This window comes from Dromaius novaehollandiae, chromosome 11, assembly GCF_036370855.1.
Source record: "Dromaius novaehollandiae isolate bDroNov1 chromosome 11, bDroNov1.hap1, whole genome shotgun sequence".
NCBI lineage: Eukaryota > Metazoa > Chordata > Aves > Casuariiformes > Dromaiidae > Dromaius > Dromaius novaehollandiae.
The window spans coordinates 24,591,855-24,614,449 of record NC_088108.1 but is presented as its reverse complement, the minus strand read 5'-3'; the positions used below and the strand labels follow the sequence as shown (position 1 = coordinate 24,614,449).

At 40.1% G+C, this 22,595-nt stretch overlaps 1 long non-coding RNA gene across 5 annotated transcripts in view; it reads right to left on the bottom strand.

Annotated features, from left to right (window-relative positions):
• Positions 1-22,595, bottom strand: part of LOC112989772 (uncharacterized) — a 97,519-nt gene that overhangs the window by 36,326 nt on the left and 38,598 nt on the right. For 2 of the 5 annotated variants that reach the window (XR_010391108.1, XR_003260902.2), the window contains exon 2: positions 3,798-3,886. This is a non-coding gene — a long non-coding RNA (uncharacterized LOC112989772). Of the gene's footprint in view, positions 1-3,793; positions 3,887-5,655; positions 5,710-22,595 lie in introns of those variants that run through there. The other 3 variants (XR_010391109.1, XR_010391107.1, XR_010391106.1) reach the window with 3 other exon arrangements.

Genomic DNA, 22,595 nt, shown 5'->3' with positions numbered 1-22,595 from the left:
GATAGCTTACTTGTTGGTGTCTGAAAAGGGAAGTTCTAGTCCCTTTTATAAAAATCTAACCGGAAAGATGAAGTTAAAATTAGCATTTGAAAAATCAGTGCGATGCCGTAAGTTATGAGCTAAAAAAGTAATAAAGTTGGATAAGAGAAACTATAAATTATCTGGCAACAAAATCTGGAAACAATCAGCTATTTTATATCTTCCATCAATATACAGTGCTTTGTTACACAATGATTTCAATGATAAGATGTGGCTTTGCCTTGAATGCAATTTGCAACCTATTAGCTTGATCCAGTTTCCACTGAAGTAAATGAAAAGATTACCATTGACTTCAATGAGAGCTGGATTACACTGTTCACATTCACAGTGCAGAAAAAGATCTTAATGATTATTTATGCTAGAAACTCCAGTGTAAAAAGAAGAACTGGTGCAAATAGGAAGAATTTGAAGAGAAAAATGAGCATAGTGGATATAAAATATGATTCCAATAAAAATTGAGATTACTAATTACTCTGAATAAGCTTATAGAAATGCTATAGATTTAATTAAATTGCACAAATATACTTCCAAATCCAATTATAACAATGGAGCAATGATTACACAGTTGCATTAAGAGTTAAAATAAAATATTATACTAGATAAATGGGTATATTAGAAAGGCATTATTAGATTTTCTTGCATTTATCCACTGTAGAGTGCCACCAACCCTTGAAGCTAGGGACAGATAGAAAATAACAGATAGAGGAGAAAGACTGAGTTCACTTGCTAAATATAGCCAGTAACATCCAAGGTATTTCTGCTAGAAAAGATAAATAGAGTGATACGAGATACCAATACATGACTTGCACAACAAATCAAAACACTGAACCTTATTCACAGTCTTACAGCTCTACCAGAATTAGCAACACTTGTAAGTACGGGACCATAGCAAAAGTAAAACTGAAAAGGATTTACTGCAGAAAGTGGAAACATCCCAGAGAAAACACAACGTACCAAGAAAAAGCCAATTATTACAGCCATCAATATTCTGCAGTGGACTATCAGAGGACAAGAGATGCCGATTCAATTAGGAAAAAATACAATCATGCCTATCATTTGGCAGAAGAGCTATGCTTACAGATAGGAAAAGGAACACTTGCTTTATTTGTATGTTTCAATAGTAATTTGATACTTTTCCATCACGTCAAGAAATTAACACTCATTTTAAAATATGAATGTTTTCAGGCATCTAATATGCTGGAAGCTCATCTTGCCTCTCAGAGAAGATTAGAGGAAATAAATACACACACAGTTTCACAACAGGTCCTCTTCAGATTTAAAACTAAAATAAGTCCTCTCTTGCTTTGCTCTCTCCGCTCCTTTAAGTTTATACTGAACTTTAAATTAAAAAAAAAAATGTATAATATGCATCAAGTTTGCCAACTTCTGAAATCCATGGGAAATATTCACCAATTGCCAGACACTTGCAGGTGATGCTTACATCACTTACAACTTTACCTGTTTAAAAAAAGAAAAACAAACAACCAAAATAAAAGCTCACCATACAAATTGTATGGTTTTTTGTAAGAATTCCTCTCTGACAGATTGGTAAATGCTTCTTCGGGAGGTTTTCTATTAATAAACACCTGCACCTTACCCATATTTTGCAGTTAGAGGGAGGAGACTATGAATGAGTTCACTTTACACTGTCACATAGACTGTAGCTGCCCCTCTAGGTACATGCTGCAAACCAGCCTGATAGCATAATAAAAAAATAAAAATAAATATAAAAAGAAAAACAGCCTTTTATTCTGCTTTTACTGTAATATCGTAAAGACAATCAGAAACATCCACATGCCAGGATCTGCCTCTGCTAAGCAAATCTCATAGATGCCTGAATTTTCCAAAATGGACAGGATTTCTAGATATAGAAGGGTGAAATCTTTACCTCCTTCTCAATTAAAAGGAGTCTGTCTCCCTCCCTTCAGATGCTGAAATAAGGAAGACAACTATCCCTCCGACAGCTGTATTTTATAACACTCGGATGAAATGCCTTTTGATTTAAGGGTTGCGTGAAGGAAGAAAAAAATCCACATAAAGATTGCCAGCTCATCTAACCCAAATTTAATCACTCACGGTGTAGACAGCTATATTTGAGCTAGTCATCTAAAATCCCTTTAAAGTCAATGGTGAGAAACAGATGTTTTTAGGATGCAATTAATTGACTGGAAGGAAGGGGAATCTCTCATATACGGAAAAGAACTGTGGCCCAGAAGGTTCTGCATTTCTCCATTTACTTTACAGGGAGTTCAAATGTTCATACTGTAGTCATCCAAAGGTAGGTGAGAAGAACACCACCTAGGACATCACTGACTATTAATGAGTATCAATAATTTTTATCTTTCACTGTTCTTCCCTTCTATTTCTCCACCTAGTCTCTCCTGAGGTATCAGTTCAGTTTTTCATATTATAAGCCCATAAGCCCATGCATCAGTAAAATTAGCATTCATGTGATGGTAATGAAAATTTTTTGATCATGTATCACCTGGGCGAGAAGAACTGAGCCATCAGGTTTAGATAACACATCAACTGGTAGTTTCATGCCAATTGTCACAGAAATATTCAGAACTGAATAGATAAAACTTCCTACCCCTTCGCCACTCTCCCAAAGATACAACAGCCCTTCAGTTTCCAAGACTCTACGTAACGTCAAAAATGTACAAGAAACTTCTGATGGTACCATATATCCTAAGGAGCTGTGCTTCCATGGAGACAAAGAGAAGTGTTCCCCTTCAACAGGGCACGGAGTGCCTGTTGACTTGTTCTGCAGGTACTTTCTGAAATCATACAAATGAAATGCACTTTGCAAAGTTTAATCACGTTGCTTTAAGTAGAGGGGCACCAGCCAGTGGAGTCCCACAGCTGTTTTTCAGCCAACTCGTCCTGTCTCAAACGGCTCCCACATTTGGTAGCCACAAGACCCCTGCAGAGGTGACCTATATACTGTCTGAGGCAAGAACGAGAGGAGGGAAAGAACGGTTGATCTCCAGGTACTCAAATACTCCCTCCCATCCTCCTATCCCAGTCAGTATCTACAGAGGCAGGATTTGGTGCCTTGTCACTAGACAACATAGCAGGCTTTCGGGGAAAGAAAAAAAAAGAACAAACAGTAAGTCTGTGTTCATTATGCAAGACCCACTGAAGTCAAATTCAATTAAATTTTGCCAGACTTGAATAGTTTGGAGACCCCCAAATACATTTCTTTTGCCTGATCTACCACCCAATGGATAGCCACGTGCAATTTTGTTCTGCTGCTTTTACAAGCTGGTGAACCAGCCTGTTTCCTCTCACCCACCAAAGAGCGACCATTGTACTGAAGATCTTTGAGAAACGTGCAGCACTCTCTGACATAAGGGAGTAAGTTTTGTTTCATGTTTTCCTTATGCTGGGGCATTCATCTTCAAAGTGCCTCACACACAACCAGGGAGCCTCAGAAGCATATCAGGGGCAATTCAAAGAGCTTTACACAGAGCAGGAGGGGGTTCCTGTTCAAAGTTGCAGCTTTGCATCTGCCAGAGAAGAGCAGATTCAAAACCGAAGAGGTCACTTCACCTACCTGTAGTGGGCTCTCATATTCAGAAGACTCCAACTAAAAATAAGGGATATTTAGACAGTGTGGTAACCGAAACCCTCTAGGCAATGTTCTTTCTCTCTCTCCCTCACACACACACACACACACACACAGAGAGCACTGCCTCCCTTAGAAAAAAAAAAACAAAACTGTAGGAGACATAATGGCCTCCAGAAAACTTACTCACAGATTAGCTCCATCTATAGTAACCTCTTGGCTTGAGCATAAAAGTTTCCAAAAAGCTGGGACATCACAGATCTCCATTGTTCAAACCACCTGAAACAAAGAAAAGATATTTAGTAACTGTTCAATATATATTAGAATAGCAAAAACACTGATTTCTTTTAATTACTCAATTTAATGCCTTATAGAGGAAATATTCCACTTCTTTCATAAATAGCAATGATTACCTGTCCTATGGTTGGACCTGGAAGCCTCTGAAATTAAAGGCTCTGTGAGGATGGGCACCATCCGAACACAGAGTAAGACAGAGCTTCTTTTCCCAGAGTTTATGATCTACACAGGTAACACAGAAAAGTATGGAAGAAAATATTGTTCTCCTCATTTGACACGTGCAGAGCAGAGGCAAGGAGAGACGTAGGGTTCCTGTGCAAGCAGATCTACAAAGGTTTAATGATATCGATGATGTTAAGGAAATCAGAAGTGGATTTTTAAGTGAAGCAAAAGTATAGCAGCCTTGAAGATTCTCTACAAGGGTATTGCACCAGCTACTTCACTTGGGTTTTAAAACAATTTAGATGGAATCTTCCTAACTCCTACTTTTAGATGAGTTGTAAGTAGCTCTACATCTGCAAGGAAGTCTCATATTTGCTACTGACATCAGAGGGCAGTTGCATCTTAAGAGTTTAATCCTGTTGTCCTGAGCTGGAGGGCTCAACCCTTGTTTCCTCTGCCATCACAGGTCTGGCCCTGCCACCTCCCTATTCCTTCACTTACTACTGCAGATATTAAAAAAAAAATCTTTGTATACAGTTTCCCCCATCTGTAATAGTTCTTCAATATCTAATCTCTCCAAGGACGCTTTTTTCAATACCAGGTTAAAATGTGCAGCATACTAGATACTGGCCTCTAGTCTCTGTTCTCATACTCCTCTTATTTATACTGCAGGTATCTCATTAGAATCTATGAAGCCTTTGGGACAGTCTTTGTCTGAATGCTACTGCACATATACAGTTACACTACCCCCTGTATCAATTTTTTATTTATTAGAAGTAACTTTTTTTAAAAAAATGTATATCTTAAACATTGCCTCCACTGCCACATGCTTCATTTTACTGCAATGCTGACTGTGGCATTTCAGATTCAGTACATTTACTTCGTGTTGAGTTTATAAAAGCAGGCCAAGATGGATCATAAACGTTATGTCTGATTCCTCTTCTTATTTAACATGTTTTCCTCTTCTTATTTAACATATTTGGGGATTTTTTCCTTCTTCAACTTTTCATTTCTATTCAACAGTATACATATATTATTCCTTTAAAGCACCTGATCAAATATACTGGGATCTGGGAGATAATTTTCAAAGAGCTTAATGTACTTTTAATATAATGCATGTAATACATATATTCTATTGTCATGTACAGTTTAATTTGCTATGAGGCAGCTTTCAATAAAAACCAACCATATCAAGACCCTTCTGTGTTTAAGGCTGCCAGAACACACACTATACTATATAATGCACTTTCAGATTGTTTTAAAAATATGTATTTGCAGCAGAGTGCATGATTTTTTTCCATATTTTATTCTCACTCTGGTTGTTCTTGCAGTGACCTCACCTGGAGCAATGAGGCTGCAAGCCTTCCGTAGGTCTTCGCAGAAAGAGCAATTGGTTTATGCCCCATATGTTTCCCAGGTTGTGAAACAACATAAAAGTACAAATGAAGAGCCTCATACTATTTTTCTTCCTGCTGTGTGCAATGAAGTCAGAAAGTATCCCTTACTCAGAAAGTTCCTACAAATTACCTCAGTATACCTGAGCCACCAACTGTAATACAACATTAGAACTATTTTCTCCCCCCACTCACATTGTCGGCACAGCACTGCCTCTCTTCTCCTGCTGAGCTCCTCCAGCAGGTCTGTAATACTGTCTTTCTCCATGATGCCTGGTTTGAAAGAAAATCCTGAATGTGAATGAAACACGAACCTTTGCCACTAAAATACATGAGTTATTTTTTGCATTATCTTACATATTGCAGAAGTGACCCAATATATTTGGGGAGTCTAAAACTGAAATAGATTTAACACAGCTAAGGAATAATCACAAGAAAGTGTTCCATATTCGGTTAAGTATGAAGTAAAGCTATCTGTGTTTTTTTCAAAGAAAGCTGAGGCAACCTTCCATTATATACAACTACATCAATTATACACAGCTTTACTGGAAAAGCATTAACAAGTACGAAAGTAAAAACACAGAGCATTATTATAAAGTCCAGCAGGATGAAACTACTTCCTTATATGTTAGGTAAAATGACAGAATTACTAAAAAGAGGAAGATGGGAAGGAAGGAGGAATGGAAGAGGGATTTCATGGTGATATGTAACTTGATCAGACTCCCCGAGACAGTGACTTTAATCCCAGGACACTGTATGCTGCACATACATTTTTAGAAATCAGCCTAGCACCCAAGTCCGCATGACCTACCTAATTCTTAGATCCCTGATCTTAACTCGGTATTTCTATATTTCATATTTACTTCTAATGAGAAAAAACATTATTTCATAAATGTGAGATTTTAGAAAAAGTTGCTTTTCTTAAAGTCTGTTTAAATTGTTTCTGTACTACCCCAGATCATTTCAGACTATTTAATTCACTCTAGTTTTGGCCATATTTTCCTTTGCATGATAGGTGTCATTCATCATTATATTCCTTAAAAGTTTGATATCAAGTTCTTCATATATCTAATTTGGGTGTAATTCAAAGCTAGGGTAAATCATTACAACTCAGATGAAGTCAACAGAAGCACAGTGACTTACATCAGCTTTATGTCAGTAAATACTGACAAGATTGATCTCAAACTTTTTCAGAACAAAAGATTTTTGAAGATGGATTAAACAACATAAATGCTGAGCTGTTTTGCTAGACTGCAAATGGCATAACACATGCTTTGTGTGACATCTCTGAATTATCCCTTCGTGGTAATGTTGACATTACATGGTATTGACTCATGGAAGAAGCTTAAATGCCCTTTTAAGTTTTCAAGACTCTTTGACAAAGCACTATTTCATTAACAAAATGTTAATGGAATCTAGGAAGCTTGAATATACACTATAGCCTGCTGGTTTCAAGCAGCTCTATTCACTGACCAAGAGATGCGACTGCAATAGAGCAATATAATTCTTATTTTTAGGTCAAGAGAAAAGTGTGGAGCTTGAGCAGAACACTCATCAGTGAGCAAGGTGCTCCACTAAAGGGCTACCACACCTTCTGCTGGAGAAGGTCAAAATAGCACTACCATGAGAAAACACATAACACGGGGTAAGCTAGGATGGAGAGCAGGGCTGACTTTGGCTTGGAGCTAAGGCTTTTTGCTTGTGAAAAGGTGGAAGACGCAGAGTTCATCACTATGCATAATACATGCTCCGGAGTCACGTTTGGGAAAAGGGTAATTACGTGCCTAGAGCTAGAGCTGGTGCCTCTATGTATTCTGCTGATGACAGAAATGGCTCCCGAATAAGCAAAGGGTTTTGTATTTGACTGGTCTACCTCTAGGAATAGATCCCAATTTTCAGGTTCTTGATCTGACCCAGAGCAGGGATTGAGGGTGAGATTAGGGCAGCTCAGATCGCTGGACTGCTGCCTAGCTGAAGAGGATTGGCCTCTCACCAGTTTGTACTAGAAGACAATAAATACAACGAAATGCAACACTGAGCCCCCTCTCGTGGAAGCGGGGACTCCCGTGTTTGCGCAGTTTATTTTCAATAACATCACTCTAACAACTTTTTTTTTTCCTCGAGAAGAGACCTGCCCATCCGGGCAGGAAAGCTGCGCGTGGGGGCTCGCAGTGGTCAGCCTGCTCCCGCGTCCCCCAGCCGCAGGGGAAGGAAGGGCTCCCCACGTGTCCTGCGTCACTCACCGTGCTGACAGGGAAAAGGCTGCCGTGGCAAGGCGACGGCACGCTAGTGATTGATTTTCACCACTGCCAGAACCTTTCACCTGTGAACAGCTGCAGACAGACAGCAGATCCCGTCCCGATGATATGTGCCTGGCTGGCTGCTAGAGGCGATTTTCATCACGGCACGCAGCCTTCAGCTGTGGCTACATGCAGCCCGAAGCTGGGAATACCTGAGCACTGCTGAGCAGTGTCCTGCCATCCGAGAGCAAACATACTGTTGGACTCTGGGAAAAAAAATTTTTTTTTGAAAATGTGTGTTTTCCAGAGTCCAACAGAGCAACAGGCTGTCTGTGAACAGCCACCCAGGGGTCCTTTCACTGATACACTTACAACCATTTGCAACGCACACTGCGCATGACTGACTACTTGCTCACAACACCTATTTAACATCGGTAGATACCTACAGATACCCTGTAGATGCCATTTGTAAAACGAATCTTTGCAGGAAAAGTGACAGAACTTTTCAAAGGCAAAGTTCACATTCACGCACTGAAAAGTGTTTATAAAGTTAAGTGTTAAGAGCAGTGTTTATAAAGCTAAGCTCTTCTGCTGTTTTCTATATCTGCTGTTGTTCTAAGCAATAAGGAAGGTTGCTCTTACCAGAAGAGAATGTAAGGGAGGGGCAGGGAAGTGTTAAAACTACTTCCATTTGCTTGCTCTATGCGTTTGACAGCATTTTGTGTACCACCCGTTCCCACACTTCCTCCCGAACGCTCCACTTCCTTTCTCACACGGGCTCGCTCAAAGAAACAAGGGTAAGAAAACTGTAAAAAGAAATGAGAAAGAGCATAAATGCACAACCTGGTTGGGGCCCTCAAGGGCCAGCCTGCTACCTGAAACGGCTTTTTTTCTTTTTTTAATTGTTTACGTTTCAAGCTGACAGAGACCCCTAAAGATAGGCCAGCGCAGTAAACACAGACCTATGCGACTGCCCAGGCTGACCCGGAGCCTCCGGGGACCCCGTCCCAGCTGGCCGCCCCGGCGCTGCTGGCAGTGCTGCCTCCAGCCTGCACGGACTCAGGGCTGAGGATCAGAAAAGAAGAGAGACGTTCATACTCCCATACTCATACTGCAGGCTAATACGCTGCAAAGAGCATCTTATTTTGCTAGGTTTTTTTAATTTGAGTCAAATCACCTTTGCTTTTAGCTGTGTAGAATAACTACAGTCTTACTAACAGTCTGACACCCCAAAAAGAAGAAAACAGTCTTATACAAAAGGGTGGCGGGGAAAAAGGAGACAGTACCAGGCCAAATGCAAAGCACAGACAATTCATCTTTCCAAATAACCTTGGTCGCATTCACCAGGGGTGGAGGAAAGCTGCACCACCTGAAGAGCGCATGGCTGCACGGCACTGATCCAAAGGAGCACTGCAAATCCCCTGGTCACAGTGTTTTCTCCAAGCAGAAAGAAGTTCATCTTTTAATTCATCACCAAAGTACAAGAGAAAAATGCAGAGAGCATGGCCTTGGCAGGCAACACAGACAAAGCAGCACTCTGCTCTGCCCTACAGATGTGGCTGTTAGAGGACACTGCTTCAGCTGAGTTTCCCCAAGATTTTGATATAACTAAATTAAAAATAAAAGTTTGAAGCTCTTCAAGAATAAGTAAATAAAGTCCTAAATGGTTGCCATGGTAATAACAGGCATACCAAAACCAGTAAAGTTTAACCTCTGCACAAAATGAACAGAAGCATATAAGCAAAGGGTCCAGGTGAGCTTTTAGGGCTCAGAAGTCCTACTCCTATGGAAACGTGCCTAATAAAGATGAAAGAACATGTAGAACATTCCTCAAAGTTTTCATGCAGAACATCACATCTTTCAGGATAAAACAGCTGAGAGGATGCATGGAACAATCTAAATTCAAGGGAATTACAGAAAGAAAGACATTTCCATCTAGACAAGTATTCACTTAGCTGAGAACACTGCACTTTGTGATCTCTCTGGGGCAGTGAATTATCCACATGAATTAACAGAACTCCATTGAGCTCCAGCAACCAAGCAGGACTGGGACTGGCTGAAGATCTGCCCCATCACGTTCACGTCCCGTTGCCAGGAAAGCATCTCCCACCCTCCAGATAGCATTGCTCAAAACCCTGTGTGAATAACCACTTTATAACGCGAGACACTTATTATGCAGTGGGTCACTAGTAGCAGGGTTGAAAAAGGGACATTCAGATCTAAAGTCACAAGCCTCTATAGTCAGTGCTGAAAAAGTTAACTCTGTCCCAGGGGCTCTTGTAGACTTAGGAGTATCAACATGTTCTAGCATTCAAAGCAGAACAAATTGCCGCAGTATGTTAGATAGGGTTAGAGAAAGCTGAAAACCTTAAGGTCTTGCAAATCAATCTGTATATTACACAAAGGTTTCTCCTCTTTCATACTTGAGACAAATCTAGATTGCATTCTTCTTACCTTTAGAAAATGGTTTAGTGAAAATCTCAGGTATGTTCTGATAAAAGCCCCAATGAAAGCAGTAAGCACGGAGGAAATATGCATCTCTGACTGACCCCGCTTTAAAGACTCCTGTATTTTCCTGCCTCTGTACAAAATAACAATACTCTAGAAATATAAAGACAACTGGGAGGGAGAAGTTCTGCAGAACAAGCATTTCACTTCTAACTCTCCACTTCAGCCCCCTCATGATTACACAACTTTCTAGCATCCTGACAACTCAATATAGTTATACCCATACTTCCATTCAGCTGCCACATTTAGTCACAAGTTCTGTAACTGTAAATTAAAAACATTTTTTTTTAATTTCCTCAACTACATCTGCAATGGCATTAACATCAAATTCACCAGATGCAATTGGCACTACATGATAGGATTCTTCTTTTGCATTCAAAGGAAGGAGCTGAGCAGCAGCACGTGCCTCAGCCTGCCACGGCAGACAGAGGAGAATGTGGCTGGGTTACACTTGCGCCAGTGACCAGGCACCCATCTCACCTGCTGCTCTTCAATGGAGGGGGGCCTTACTTACTCCAGAAGAAAACCACCTGTGCAGCACCAGGCAGAGCTGATTTTTTCATATGATAAGAGGGTACTTACTATCTCTTTAGTGAAACAATTTAGTAAACAGCTTTTTTCTTTTAGTATCTGGGTAGGTCTTTAAGTCAAAAGATCAAAGAACTGAGAAAAGTTAAACAAAAACTGGTAAACCTAACATAGAGACCTTCCAATCATAAATATTTGTTATGCTTAGCATAATAGGCAACCTTCAATATACTGTTGTGTTTTGAGCACATTTAAACACCCTATAGGAATTCCTTTATGCTGCTGTTATTATTCCAGAAGAACTTCAGATGAGTTTGGATCCATCATCATTCATCATGTCAGCCAGTCTACGGATAGTTACACACGCTTGTCTGCTCAGTTTTATCAAATAGCTAGCCCTAGGTTTTATTAATTTTCACTGTTTGCAGAAATCATAGAGTTCTATGTTTATATTACATCCTAACTTACATCCATTTTCCATGAAAATAAAGCAGTGTTTTAAAGGCACATTAGGCCTTCTGGTACTGGTACTTCCATAAGAAGGGCATTGCAAATCTTCCATCGCTGCTTGTAGCTTGTATTTCTCCACTGGTTTTGTTTGCTGTTTACTGTTTAAACTCAAGGAGAAACATCTTTTTGTTGTTAACTGCATTCCCAAGGGCAAACAAGTGTTTTGTACAGTGGGTCTTTTTCTTTTTGGATGTCCAGCAATCCAAATCTTTTACTCTTCAAACAGTTTTACATTTGTGGGATCAGTAAATATCCCTACTCATCATGGATAAGCACTCCAAAAATTTGAACTTCTTTTGTCACAAGAGAGAGGGAGAGAAAACCAGTGGCAGCATAGTTATCATCAGCTGACAGTAAGTCAGGCAGCATGGGATTTTGCTCCCTCTTCCTTAAACCACAAAATTTTAAGAAGAGCTGACAGAATTGGCTGTCATGGAAAGAGGCATACTAAAACCAAATTCACGCATTCGTGGGCTATCCAAGCTTGATCCGTAAGGCTGCTGGTGAACTGGAAAACGTGATGTTCCCAGGCACAGGAATTTCACTCCAAAACATTTCCCGTGCAGTAATACCTGAAGCCAGGTAGAGAAAATTACAGGGTTTTAGTAGGATATTGCGGCAGTTCAACAAAGGTTTAAAAGTAACTATCGCCACAGACGCCACAGCTTTGTGCAGACGAACTGATACTGTGCAGGGAGCTGCAGTTAGGCAAGGTCTTGACAGACATGTTATTGCTCATATACACAAGGTTTTTGCAAGAAACAGGCTAAAATTTTAGAGGAAGGATGGAGCCATAAGATGTCTGATATCAGCAAAAGACTTTCGAACACCAACCAGCATGTGACTTTTCATAGTGTGCGTTTGGTGCAGCTCCAAACCTGATCCAGAAGGATCCCCAAAAGGGCTGCAGCCATATTCTTCTTCTCAGCCAGGGAAAAGTGGCTTTATTAAGGATATCATGTGGCTCTCTTGAGGGTACACAACAATCTCCTAACATCATTAAGACAATAGGCATGACTAATTAACTGCTAACCACAACAGCTTTCCAAAATGTCCTCCCCTCCCATAATTTATTTCATGTACGGTTTAGATATTTATACAAAATATCAATTTATATAGCATGCATACAATACAATTGTTTTTATAATATATATATATGAGCATATGTATGTTAAATCATTGTGATTTTACTTTTTGTACTTTGAATGGAGCCCCCCCTCACATTATTGGCAAAGCCACAATTGTTAATTTAGTATTTCTACTACAAACAGAGAAAAGGGAGAACGAATATTGTGTACATGCATATATATATATAATCATTGTATACATTTCCTTTAGAATATTATTTATTAGATTATACATAGCACTTCTTTCTCCCTCACTGCGTTTTCGCACTGTAAAAGTTGTGTAGAAGAGGCCAAGTGCAAATCAGAGCAAACGCTGGCGTCTGAAAGAAAGGCTCTAATTGCACCCAGACGCAGCACAGCCCTGCGAGCCCCATGGGCACATGTGGCAAACACAGCACCAGTCACAGGAGCCCACGCTTCAAAGAGACAGCAAAATTGGTGCAGAGGAAGCACCTGCTCAGGACATCAGCTCTGCTGGAGTGGCTCGGGGTCTGCAGCTCCAGCAAGCTGCATTTCCACGTGGATGGCTGCACCCTCGTTCCAACAGAAGGGATTAATATGATCCTGACACCCGCATCTCCAGCCTTCACAGTGGCCTCTGGCAAGTGCAAAACACAGAGAGAAATGCAGTGCTGCTCTCCCAGCTTTACCCACAGACCTCTCTCTTATCAGAAGTCCAAAATGTAAGGGACTGTTCCACTGTTCAAACCATGCTCATGCGTGCTCTCTTGGATTTCGTAGGCTTGTCTGCTTGTCCCGAAACACACACTCCCATGAGGGACTTAGCTGCTCCTTGGTGGTGGCCTGCTGTCCTGCTGAGCTGATTCCCGAGAGCTGACTCCTCCGCGTGAGCCAGCAACCCTGCCTGGCTGGGTGGGATATGCTACCCCTTGGCATGTCTTCGTGACCCCTGGAGCTGTTTCTCCCTGCTGCCTTGTTAGCTCCATGGGTTCCTGGGGGAATCTGGAGGTAGTACTGGTTTTCAAACACTTCCATTTGTAGCACTTTAATGATCTGTTGTACCCAAATCTGTGGAGATATTTACAGCATGAACATCCCTTGCTATTGCAATTCCTGTGATTCATTTTCAACTTGTTAACACTGGTGCCAGCTGCAACAAATTTTCCTTGGACAGTGAAAATAGGGGTGTGAGAGCATCCGTGTGTTCAGAAGCAGCAGCAGAAGCGACGGAGATGTGCACAGGGGTGGCAGCAGCACTGACACGGGTCTCAGTGCAGAATTGCAAGTGCAGGGAGCAGGTTTGAGTTCTGGGGGCCAACAAGGCCCAGTAACGAAGAATGAAAAAGCAGGTGATGAGCAATGGGGGAACAAGCACATCCGATGCCACGGCGTATGGACAGGTATTGCATGCATGGAGTCACTTGCACCCCCATCCAGGAGCCAACTGTGATAAAAAACAGCGATGGTGTTCAGGGTAGTAAAATACCCAATCCATTTAATGATGCTTTCAGTAAAATAATTTCTTTGAAGTCCCTCAGATTATGACAGCAATTAACTGAAGACCTGTCTTTACTTTTGTTGTTTTACCTACTCATATTCAAGATCAACAACACCACTGATAGTGCAAATTATTTCTCTGCATAAGCAGTAAAAGAATGTGTGTCACATATAACCATTCGAGTGAGCTTGCAAAATGACCTTATTACAATTATAGCCACAATGTGCAGTTTCTTCAGTGTGCCTGGACTTACCCTGATTTTTTTAATAGCTTCCATTTTGCAGACGTAAGACTGTAAGGCAATTCATTGCATTTACTACTGAGAGCATTTAGATATCTATCCTAGTGTACCTACAGATCAGACAGGTAAGGATTTCATCACTGGAGTACTTGTTCATAGAGAACAATACACACAAATGGAATTGTGAACTGTGGCTCCTCTTAATAAAACTGTTCCCAAAACACATCCCATTTCTGTACTACATATACATTCCCATATTCAAAAATCTTTATCTAAATGTACACAATGTATATTATTTATATTGTAGCTTATACATAACAATGCACATAGAAAAGCAAATATGACATCAAGTGGAGTAAAAGCAAATGTAATTTTTAAAAAGCCTAAAAATCTAACTGAGATATGAGTGAGTTTCTCATTAGAAAATGAGAAAAATAAGAAATGAGGAAGATAGTAACCATGAAACTAGAGATCGTTAATCTAAAAATGCCCTTGCAAAAAACTTTTTCAAGGTTTTTTGTTTGTTTTGTTTCTGTTTCTGTTTTTTGATTTGTTTTGTTTTTTGTTTTTAAAGTGAGCAAGAACGAGGATAAAAGGAAACTAATTCCACACTAAAAGGGCCTCCTACAGACCAAGCACGATGGCCTGCTGACTCCGGACACAGAGCTGTAACCTCTGCAAGAGTACAGGCATGTGAGTGCACACAGCCAGTCGAACAAGGTTCAAGCTAATGATTTCACATGAAGGCAGACACTGAGGATGTCTAAAAAAACGCAGCTGCAATTTAAAATCAACATGCAACTTCATAGCCGACCTCCGTAAAGACCGTAAGGAGGCCGCGAAGCAGGCAGCGACAGCCCCAACCAGCACGTACCTGCGGGTGCGGCTGCGCCCTGCCTCGGCCGCAAGCCGCGGGGAGCACCGGGACGCGGCACAGCCCGGCGCAGGGAGGGCCCTACGCGGGAATCCACTGGCCAAGACTGCATCTCCAGACCCAAAGAGGGCACAACAACACGCCCCTTACAAGTGAAAAAGAATGGAGAAATAGTCAAGAACTGGGATTTCTCTCCTTTGAGATTCTGGAATTTCTGTGAGATATTCCAATATTTTGACAAGTGCTTTTGTGCGGAAGGTAAATGGAATCTAAAGAAGATTCTTGCAAAACTGAAGTTACGAACACGTTTTATGGAAATATTTCATTTTAGTAAGATAAAGTTGTCATAGTCTGAGAATGCTGAAACAATCCAAATGTAACGATATATAAAATTAAACATGTAGTAAACATGATAACTACACTATAAATACAAAATGGAAGCCTGAACGAATTAAAACATTTCAACATCATTAAAATGAAACATTTCAACATTACACCAACGGAGATGAAAGTCAAGTGATTCATTTGAACACATTTTGTTTCAAAAGTGGTAATAATCAACAAAATTCCTATAAAAGTTTCAGTTTTATTAAAACTGAATTTGGATTCAGAGCTGTTGAAAATGTTTTGACTACCTATACCAAAGAATATTGCTGTCGTCCCCTCCTCCTCCGCAAAGGCAATGTAGGTAAACAGAACGGTGCTACTTAGACTTGCTGAAGGAAATACTAAGATCTATAAAATTTTCTGTAAAGCTGGTGGTCTAAGCCTATTTCTCAGCAACACTGTTATAAGGAGAGGTAAAGCAAAGCCATTGTTACCAAGACTTTCTTACTGTAAAAAAACATACTACCGTGCATTTACTGGTATGCTATGAAATATCATAAATCATTCTGACAACGTTATACTTGTCAAAATAAAGGCATAATATACATTTTGGGATAAAATAGCCTCAATCTTATTTATTTGTTTGCTCGCTTGTGCCATTTGGCTTTTCTCAATGGGTTTCCCAATCGTGAATTAGTGAGACTCTGCGGTAAATACATAACCATGTGCATATTCACAGACTTACACACCAGGACTATCTGCATATAGCACTGTACATTCATTCAAGAGAACTAAAAATAAAGCTTTCAAAGGACACTTCCATTTTCCTGCAATATTTTTTCTTTTTCAGTATTTTCCCCCTCCCCCCCTGCCAAATATTTCACTAATGCTCAACAGTGGCATGGTGTAAGGGAGTTCTGCATGGAAAGCTCCTTCAGCTGCTTAGCCCAACAGCATAAATTTGATCTCGTAATTAGTATTCAGCTCAGCATCTTGGATAGAAACCAATGTTACAGCCAAGAGGTGGTTTAAATCACATAAATCATAGATCAATGACAGAACTCTAAGCACTGGATAGATTACAAAAGTAAGCTTTAGTTAAAAATAGATTAACCATTTCCCTGCAGGAATTCCTTCAAAAAAGCCCTGAATATAAAACAAATAAAATTAAATCTGATAATTTTTTCTAATGTATGCATATACTAGATGAATTGTTCTTTCCCTTGACAGTTACACACTGATTAAAGAAATGTGTTAACATGCTATTTCAATGGAAAATATTGTAAATTGTGGAGACTTTAATTTTTTTAATGAGCCTTTAATAGCCAGAAAGAACATACCAGAAATGTTGTGTATAGCTAAGTTTATAGTAAATATCACAGCAACTAACAGATACCTCTTGACTTGCTGTTTTTATAAAAGGGGTAAAATTCCATCCCAAGCTAAGGAAAACGTTTCTGAAAAACGTTTTTTGAAGTATTTCATTTTTTTCTTTTTTAGCAAATAAAGTGCCCAGTCCTAAGAAGTGTCACAAGCCATCTGCCATCCTGGTTTAAGCACCCATCGGGGATACCCAGCATCCCGAAGGATTGGGCCCAAGATCACCAAATGATTACAGGGTCAGTAGGACAGGAGATACAGGGCTGAATCTCTTCCCTTTGACTAAGGAAGGAATGCAGGATTGGGTCAAAATCTCAGCCGGAGTAAATTAGCTTTACCCCAACGGGGAGGTATACTGAATGTACGCAGATTATGCCAACCAAGAATCTGCCCCATCTGCCCGCAAACTAAGAATATCATGATGCAAATAAAAGTATGTGCTTGCTTCTATATATTTAACCGTGTTTTCCTGCTCTGAGGTCAGACATCATGGTATTCATGAATAGCACGATGAAATTCAAAAGCAAAAAACTTTTCACCATATTGAGGAAAATTTGCATGTCCGTTTTGTTAGTTGCTGAACTCAAAACAAAAAAAATATATGAGCACCACCTCAGCCATTTCTCAGGTTAGAGAATTGTAGGACTCCAAGCCATTAAGGCTGGAATAATTTATCTGAATTCCTCACGTTGACTGGCAGGCACACAGAAGGAAGACAGCTTCTTTAAACACACACACGCTCGCATGTACACATGCGTGCGCGCACACACACACACGCACACACACACACATGCACAATTTGAGGCTGCTAAAACAACATCAAATAGATGAAAAGCAGCCTGAACATCAGGTACCTAATCCTGCCACCTTAGACACTCTTTTTACACTATTTAACTGCGAGTTAAAATTGGTTATGATAATCAAACAAATGATCAAACAAACCGAGAGAAACTCAAAATTTCCTAACCCTGGATTAACAAATTTTGATCAGATGGAGAACTGAACGGGAATTCACCTCAGTAAAAGAGCTGCACAGTACCTGTACTGGTAAATAACTATTTCAGCCAGGATACAGTGAAAACAAATTTCCTGAACATCAATATCTGGTTCTATATTTAACTCCCCATAAATCACAAAAATGTGAATATAATTGTTATCATCGTATCTAGAATTATAAAAATAAATAATACAGTTTTCATATGCTTTCAGATGTTTTCAAGTACTCTAGATCCGAAAAGGAGACTGTTTTTAAACTTTTAGTGCTGTATGGAAATTACTACCTTCAATTTCCACAGACTTGTTTTGTCACAAGATGAAATAAAAAAGCAAGCTGGTGGATGACTATGTGCGAAACACCACTCAGATTTCTGAACCGGAAGCCTGTGTGATAGAAGACTGCAATATATGCAATCAAGAGACGGATTCAGACAATAATAACTAGCACAGGCTCCAGGGCATAGCAGAAAGCGTCATTTACTGCAGACCTGATCCTTTAAACACCAGTCCTATGAGCAGTCCAGTGGAAAATAGATGGGACTGCTCATGTAAGTATAGACTATTCATACAAGGAAGTTTCCAAAGAAAAGACACTACATTGCTGTTTTCTAAGGTGCTGAAAAATGCATATGAAGTTTAGTATAACTAAAAAAAAAGAATCTCTTTTAATAAACTAAATTGTCAGTGAGATGTCAGGGTTAATTTTTAAAGGCACATTTCCCTCCAGCAACAATTCTTTTTAATTATTTCAATGTGAAACACATTATCAGGCATGTTTGTTCCCTGTTCTCAGCTTTTAGCGGCTGACACGAGATATGTGCAAGATGTTACATCTTCTCCCCTCACGCTCGCGCCCATAGGTGCTGAGTTCCCCCGGTCCCGGCCGCAGCGGCGGGTGGCCAGCACCTGCCTCCCAGCACGGCGGCCACGCTGCGCTCCAGCAAAACCCTCGGCTTGGCCTGCCGGCCTCTGGGGCCCCCCGCTCACAGTGCTGGCACCAAGGCCGGCCGGAGCGAAAGCTGCGGGATTGCAGAGTATGGCCCTGCACATGCAAGCGGAGTCACTGGACACAGCGCGGAGCCCGCGCTCATGTTGTTTTAAGGAGTATCGAGTGACTGTGGCCGGCTCAGCGAGGCCGTAATCCACCTCACAGCGTTCCACTGGATTTGCATGGGAATTTTTCCAGATTTTCTTTTTCTTTGAGGTTTAATAGTTCTGTTAATAGGTAACACAAATCAGACAAAGTCCAGTGAGAACGATGCTAATACACTCCAGTGCACAGGGCTAATGCAGGACAGGACAGCACAGGCTATTTCTTCAGGAGTTTATGAGAAGCACTTTTTATTTTCCTCCCAACTAGTAAGAGGCACTGTCCATAGACTCAAAATAAAATACCAGCTCAAAAATATGAGTGACAGTAGAAGAAGTCTAACAGTGGTTCCAAACTTAGGCATGCAGAAGAAAGTCTTTGATCAAAGGAAGGAGTGCAGCGTCCCACAACGCAGCACGTTTGACCAAGTATTTCAGACAGCAAAGTAGCTTTTCTATCTTCTAATGCAATTTCAAACTTGAGAGAAATTTAAAGAAAAATTATTCTAAAGTTCCGTAATATTCCAGAACTTCCGCCGATCTATTCTACCCTCACTTTGGTGGGAGGGAAGGCTAATCCTGCTCCTGAGGGTGAGGGGGAGAATGAGGCTGGAAAGCAAAAGGCTTTGGACCAACTCTACCAGATCGGCTGTAATCTAATGGTCTTTTTTATACCACCTACAGTAAAACCCACTATATAGCTAGTCATAAGATTAAAAGCTTTTCAAGTTGCTATCTTGGGAAATTTCTTTCAAGGAAATTACTACAAAGCCTTGTTTTAGTGTGTTCCCCTACTGTGCATCCTACTGTGTTTTTTTAATAAGGAAAGCTATCCATCCATAGAGGTGTATCCTGTTCTCCATGCTTGAGTGTCTAACAGCAGGCACATACAGTAGACACTCTGATGTTTTGCCTCTTTAATTTTCACTCCATAATGCTGGTGCCTGGTTTTCCTGACTGCACCTTCAGAGTAGTTTAATTATGGGTGTGCACAGAATTTTGAGAGGGGATTTCCAGTAAGAAGATTCAGCCATTACAAGCGTGCTTTATACATAAAGATATTAAGAAATTTATACCATAAAATAACACCCTAATATCCAGTTATTACAGGATGGAAGTGCCAAAAAATTACCAAGAGAAAAAATACAAATAGCTCATGACTAAAGCAGAGGTGAGTAGATATGGAGATGGTTCATTTGAGACTTTAAAAAGACAACCGTATACTAAATACAGAAGTATGGAAGATACACAACCATGCTTTCAAGTAAACAGGACACAATCATACGTTTCGATACACAAACTCCTAACAAAATTAAAATCACTCATGGCACTGAATTTATTAGGCCAGGGAATTTACCACTGACTTTGACGAAAATTTAAAAAACAAGTCAAGCAGCTCTCTAATAAAAGGTTACTGTACCTCTCAGACATCAAACTTGAAGCATATTTTTAAAACAATGGAGCAGGTACAGGTTATAAACGAGCACTGCTCCATTGACTTCAGCCTGGATATGAAAATTGATTCAGTGGAGCACCAACAGTTCTCACCAGCTGAGTATCTGTCCCTGTAATCACAACTAAAAAGATTTTCTTAGTCAATTAAAGGCTTGAAGTCTTTACTCACTCACACGAAATCCCCGCTGAAGTTGGTGCTAACAATGCATTCATTTCAGTCTTAACAAACTGCAGTCCATGTATCGCCTAGTGACACAGCTAGTGCTATATACTGGGATAGGCGCTTCCGCAGTCCTAAGGCATGGACAGAGCAATACGTACAGTTCCATACTGTCTCGCGTGGTCAGGAATAATACCTGACTATCCTCCGCTTCGGTTGCATTTCTTTAGTAGCTGACAAAAAAATTAGCACATTCATTATTTTTGCTACCGGGGTACGAGCTATACGAAGAAAACATATACCTACACTGACAGAATGGGAGTACTTTAATTTCCAAATTACATACATAAATAAATCAAACTATATAACCTGATAAATGAAAGATTATGAAAATAGTAATATCCTGCAAAATCTTGAAAGGCTTCATAATTCCTCAAACAATTATCTTCTGTCATATATTTGTGAGTAGCCCATGTAGTTCAAGAACAGAAAATACAAATGTGCTCCTTTAAAATTCATGAAACCACTCATTCTGTCATAAAAGCAGGCATCTTTCATGGCTACTTATTTCACACAGTCTCATAACTAATACTGACAGATATTTGGAATGCAAAAAAATGAGCACTGGACAAAGAACATTAGCTGCTCAATTCTTACATTTTAATGTTTAAAACAGAAAATAAAATCGCATATTACATACAGTTAAAGAATTTCTGGTGTAATTAAATTAAAATTTGTAGATAAAAATGAGATTGTACAAAGACTGGTGGTATACTGCTACCAGGATTGGGCTGTGCTGCATCCATGACAACAGGATGGAAGGTTGCTTTTAATACTATTATCTTACATACCCACAGCTGAATGCTAATGCAGCTATACTGAGGAAATCAAGTTTCAGATCTGTATCCACTGAACTTACATCCACTAGGCAGGGAGTTTAAAAGCCAGGCTAGAATACAAAGACTAATATTATAGCTCTGTCAACTCTCCAAAGGTCAGCTATTTCAAAAGGTATACACAAATATTAATTGTCAGGTAGTTCTGTACTGAAGACCAGAACCGAGGCAAAAACCATGGTTGTGACCGTAATTTTCTTCCAATTTTATTTTCTAAAATGGAGGTGCAGAAGGGAACAGAGAAGATTAACTCAAATTAGTTTATGTTCTATATACTGACACATGATGATTCTGCTTCATGTAAACACTGCCGCCAATAGGATTTTACTTGTTTTCCTCAACGAAGAGGGCTAGGAAATGTGTGGCAAAGCAGCTATGCGGCTTGCCCTTATTTTCCAGTGGAAACCAGCTGTTCAGCTGACCTGTCCTTATTCTGGCCAGGGAGGTCAGCTCCTGATTTCGACCTGCCCTGTGCCTTCGCAAGGAGTCTGTGCCTTATCCTGGGTAAAAGGAAACACCCCTCGAGGCAGCTCAGATACCTGCCCAAGCCCCTTCTAGCAAACATTTTTCCTCTAACTTCTTTATTCATCTTATTTTGGCTTTTAAAATACACAGAGGTTTTTACAAGATCATAAAGAACAAGTTATTATTGGGTTTCAAAATGGGCAGCTAGTTTAAAATTTCCCAAATAAATGAATTCTGCAAGGATCTCAGGGAGCTGTCTTGTAAAATCAATGCGTCTCTTTCTCATTGGTGCCAACCAAATCAAAATGGTTCAGTAATTCCCCAGGCTAAGAAACCCCCTAAAGCCTTGTTCTACTAGAAGTGATATTGTGTGAGTGGCAACACTGATCCATCTTACACAAGTTAAAGACAGCCTCACAAAACACCTCACACTCGCCATAGTGCACAGGTAATTTTCAGATGTCCTTACACTACCTATTTTTCTTCTCCACCCCTAGACACCTCTGGATGAAGAACAACGGATTATTTGAGCCACTGACCACTTTCCTGCAACAGGCTGTAACCCATTGCTACCCAAATTCAAATCCAACTTATTTATAAAACACTGGCTCATACCATACATTGTACAATTCATTTTTATGCGCAGTGTGAGATCGTTGCAGGAAACTCTCGCACCACCTCGTTTCACTAAAGTGTGAGGACACTTTGGCAGGAAAAAACGGTCAATTATTTTGTGAAAGCGGTCTTAGAGTTGCAGAGAAACAGAGAGAAAGAGAACAGAACCAAACAAAAACAATGAAAGGAGACATTTCTAGTGAAGGCTTCTTCAGAAAAGAAGGTACTACTAGCAGGAGACCAAACCGGCCACACTGGAAATGAG